At 37.7% G+C, this 5,085-nt stretch overlaps 1 non-coding gene across 1 annotated transcript; it reads right to left on the bottom strand.

Annotated features, from left to right (window-relative positions):
- Positions 1-4,759: 4,759 nt before the first annotated feature.
- Positions 4,760-4,866, bottom strand: LOC141694148 (small nucleolar RNA R71). Its single transcript, XR_012563475.1, has one exon. It is a non-coding gene; the product is annotated as a small nucleolar RNA R71 (small nucleolar RNA).
- Between the last annotated feature and the right edge of the window lie 219 nt (positions 4,867-5,085).

The raw sequence follows: 5,085 nt of genomic DNA, 5'->3' as shown, positions 1-5,085 counted from the left end.
ATTATCACAAATTTAGAATAAATTCGACATGAACTTTTTCTATTTTTGCAATAATTAGAATCAAATGCTAAACGCGATTCGAGATTAAGTTCTAGGGATTTTGATCCGCTAGATTGTTACACAAGAGCAAGATAAAGATTTCTAGTGGATTGGATTTAACTTTACAATCTAGAAATTTAATCTTGAAGTATGCAGATGAAAAGATGAAATATTGCTTCTTGTTTTTCTTTTCTGCTTTGTTCTTGACTTTTGTGTTCTGGATGATTGATTGTGTTCTGCTTCTGCTTCTTTTAATCAAACAACAGAATAGAATGAACTGCAATGACAATCGGTGAGACAATCCAATTGTACTAGCAAGACAATCTGTTGAACTGGAGAGACTTTCGGTATGACAATTGTTTGTACTAGCAAGACAATCTGATTGAACTAGCAAGACAATTCTCTTCCAGTGTAACTTTCGGCAAGACAATTGTTTGTACTAGCATGACTTTCGGTATGACTATTGATTGTCATACCGATTGTCATACTAGTACAATCAGTTTGACTTGCTGAATTTAAATGAATTTTAATCCAATTTAAATTCTGAAAAACCTTAATATTAATTCTGAATTAATTAATCAATTAATTTAATTAATAAAATAAATTAATCTTTGCAGATATAATTTATTTTCTTAATTAAATTATATGACTTAATTAATTAATAGAGAATTAATATTAACCCTGAGCAGCAACCAATCTTCTGAATATCTTCTGAAAATCACTGAGAATTATGAATCAATTCCACCACTTCAACGTTGACACTCGATGTACTGTCTGGTTCATGAGTGACTAACTTTCGTGACGTTTCTTCATGTCTTGACTTTGATACTTTGATTTTCTTCAGATTAAATCCTTGTAATTAATGATACTCTGACGAGATCTTTGTCACTTGATTAAATCCACGATCTTGATTTATATCACTGAGGCTTGATCAATTTCTTGAACTTCTTCCAGTGAATTAACTCCTCAAGTCTGTAGATGAACCTTGTTTCTGAATCCTCTGACATATGTTACTTTGCGAGATCTCTCTGACGGTAGATCCACTATTTACTTATTACATTCTTATTTGAGTTGAGTTGAATCCTCGAATATACAAATAGGCCTATGATATATGACTTACACATGATATGCAATAACTCCTGGATCTGACCCTGTAGGAATCGCTGCTCCATAAGGCAAGCCTCAAACTGATGATATGGGACAGGATAGGAAGAGAACTGGAAAGGTACTCCTGTGACTGAATGACTAGTAAAGCCTGAATCAGCAGGTGGGGGTCCTCTGACAGGTGGCCTCATGCCTGGAGGTGGAATAGCCTGCAATGGTACGGGCTGCAACACCGGTGGAGGTAGAATAGCCAATGCTGGTGGAATCACAGGACGTGGATCCGATGCTAGTGCTACAACTGTAGGCTCTGAGTGATCAGCTGATACGGGAATAAAAGAGTCGGCCATCTCTGCTATCTGAAATCATATCGTAATATAAGAATCTCGTACCACGACGCAACCTATACTAATACCGGTTATACCATAACACTCAACCTCTCGACGTTCTATCATCCTATACCTTACTTCTAATCCTATCCCTCTACCCATTCTCGTCAACCTAGGCTTGTGTCAGTGACTTATAACCTGTAGCTCTGATACCAAACCTGTGGCGCCCTCCAAACCCGGGTCAGAAGTTTGGGGTCCACACACACACCTTAATTATAACCTGCTTATAGCAATAATAAAGATAATAATAATATATGCAATGACCCTACTTACCAATCACCACGGACCGCAACAGGTTAAAGTATGCCCACAAGCCAAACACACTAATATATTACAAACCGTTCAAATCCCAACTATTTCAAATTCAAACTGAGTTACAAACTTTTACAAACTTAAATTATTCCAAAAGAAGCCTACTAGCTCAGCTTTCTCAACCTGAACCCCTAGCTCTCGCGCTAAACTGGGGATCCTCTTTACCAACTGGTTCCTTTTTAACTGGAAAGAATATAAACAACATCGCACGAATGAGCTAACTAGCTCAGCAAGTCACAATGAAAAAACTGAGAATAATGATCATCAGGTGAATATGTTTATGATATCAAGTGAACAATGGATTATGATTTAGAATTGGATATTATACTTTTAATTTAAAAACCAAGGTTAGGCTGCTGATCAGTCACGCACTAACCCCGAGCAAGGCACACAGCATTGCTCTAACTACTGGATCCAAGGCACACATTGGCCTAACTTGACCATTATATGGTCTGACCACGAATCTGGTCCACAATTTTATAAAAACAATCCAATTCTAACATAATAACAGAATATGCAATAGTAAACAATAACCGAAATCATTAACAATAATAAATGTTTAACAATGAAAGGGTTTCAATCCTTGTAAGGATCAATAAAGCAATTTAAAAGCTTGGATGCTGGGTAATGAAAGAATTGGATAACAAAGGAATCAACATTTCAAGGTTTCAAGGATTCAATCTTTCAAAGTATAAGATACCATGGGTTGAGTATATAATAGTTCATTTCAGTGTTTGGTATTTAGTTTGTATGTATTTGTAGAGTAGTATCGTAGATTTGTGGTTCTTGTTTGGGTATACAATAATCAATGGATTAGAAAGAATATGATTCATGGCTTGATAAGTGGCATTTTATACCACTTAGAACGTCTTAAAATGGCTTAAATTGGTGTCTTGAAATCAAGTATTTTGTGTATTTGATGCGTTTTTCTAGTGTTTATGCATTTCAGGGTATTAGTTGCATTTCGGGGGAGGAATCATCAAGAATAAGCCTTGGCATGTGTTCACCATTGCGAGAGGAAAGGAACGGGCAGATTACGGCGAAGAAACGGAGCAAACTTGGATTTTTTCCAGTGGAGGCCTGCGCGCCCGCGCAGCTATGCTGAGCGGCCGCGCAGGGTCGGGAATTTTGCTGAATTATTTTAGACTTCTACTTCTGTTTGGCTTCCAACTTCTATGTAATCTGAGTTTTATGGGACTATTATATAAGTAGATTTGAGACGTTTTCACAAGAAAAGAAGAAGAAGAAGATTGTGTTTTACGCAAGAAGCGAAGGAGATAAGGAAGAAGACCGATTTAGCACACCGCAACGAAGGGGAAGCATATTTTCTTGTGATTCTTGTTTCGTTGTAACGTTGGATGCTAGTTTTCTTGCTTTGACTTATTTACTCTTGTGACATACTCTGTTTTAATATAATTAGTTTAGTTATTATTTTCTTGTGTTTGTTTATCATGATTTCATATGAACCCATGATGGCGATAAGTTCTATTATGGGCTAATCGTGATCATGGGGTTGCAACGGATTTATTATGGAATTCTTTAGTTAATTGTTTAATACTTTAGTGTGTGATGATTGCTTGATATCTAGTATTGGTTGTGCGTATTCGTCTTATGTGCGTCGCGAACATATAAGATAGGGTGTTAATCTCTTGTGAAGCGATGGTGGATCTTGAGATTTAGAACTTGCCATGCTAGCATAGGTTCATGTACGTTGTGCATGATTAGTGGGTAACTCTAACAGTTTTATTTGCCCTATGTAATCAAAAAGGAATAACTTGTGCTTAAATCGTTGTGTTGTCAATTTCTGTAGACATATAGGAACTCAACATAATTGATGACTATTTGACTTCTATCTTAATTGTGGATGCTTGGTAGAATGGTATTAGTACAATAAAAGTTGGCTTTTATCAGTTTCGTGTTATTCGATTAATATCATCACTGTCACATGCTAAAGGTAATAACAATGGCTATAGAAGGAAGTAATAATGAAGTTGTGATCTCATGAGTGTTTTATTATTGATAAATTGAAGTGTTAGTTAAGTGGTTAATTAAGTAGTTAATTATAGTTAATATTTAATCAACAATTTTAAGTGTTATTATCTTAACATTGAGAAGTAATCATACATTGGTGAGTGAGTTTAATTAGACAATAATTTAGTCTGAGTCTCTGAGGGAACGAACTAGAAAATATTCTATATTACTTGCGAACGCGTATACTTGCGTGAATATTAGCGCGTGTTTTCGCCCTAACAAGTTTTTGGCGCCGCTGCCGGGGACTCGGCGTATTTGTTTAGTTTATGTACTTACCATCATTGGTCATTAGGACTCAGTGATTAGGACGTAGTAGTTACTTATTTTTTCTGGTTGTGTTTCAGGTACTTTAGCAAGCATTTATGCAAACTCGTTCTCGTGCTCGCAAGAGGACTTTAGATACAGCTGAGGAGACAGACGAAGTTCTTGATATTCCGGAGAAGTTAGATTTTGAGGATTCGGATTCAGGAACTGAGCAGAAAGAACCAGTAAACATGGGAGATCGTATTGTTCAAGCTGATCCAGCTCTTATGGATTTTTCTCGGCCTAAAATTGATGACATTCAGTCAAGCATCCTTCATCCGGCTATTCAAGCTAACACCTTTGAAATCAAGCCGGGCACTATTCAGATGGTGCAGAATTCTGTTTCTTTTGGAGGAGCGGCAACTGAAGACCCCAACATGCACATAAGGAATTTTGTCGAGATCTGCAGCACTTTTAAGTATAATGGCGTGACTGATGAGGCTATCAAGTTGAGGCTTTTCCCATTCTCACTAAGGGACAAGGCTAAAGACTGGTTACATTCTGAACCAGCTGGGTCCATCACTACGTGGCAAGATCTTGCGCAAAAGTTTCTGGTGAAGTTTTATCCGATGGCAAAGACTGCTGCTATGAGGAGTGCTCTTACTCAGTTTGCGCAGCAACCTACAGAATCTATGTGCGAGGCTTGGGAACGCTACAAGGAAATGTTGAGAAAATGTCCACATCATGGAATGCCGGATTGGATGGTGATCACTGGTTTCTATAATGGTTTGGGGGCCCAATCTCGGCCCATGCTCGATGCAGCAGCTGGAGGCGCCTTATGGGCTAAAAGCTATACTGAGGCGTATAATCTTATCGAGACGATGGCTGCAAATGAGCATCAAAACCCAACTCAGAGGATGACGTCAGGCAAGGTAGCAGGTATTCTGGAAGTTGATGCAGCCACCGCTAA

The sequence above is a fragment of the Apium graveolens genome, chromosome 10 (genome assembly GCF_009905375.1).
Source record: "Apium graveolens cultivar Ventura chromosome 10, ASM990537v1, whole genome shotgun sequence".
Classification (NCBI taxonomy): Eukaryota; Viridiplantae; Streptophyta; class Magnoliopsida; order Apiales; family Apiaceae; genus Apium; species Apium graveolens.
This window is presented reverse-complemented; position numbering and strand designations above follow the sequence as displayed.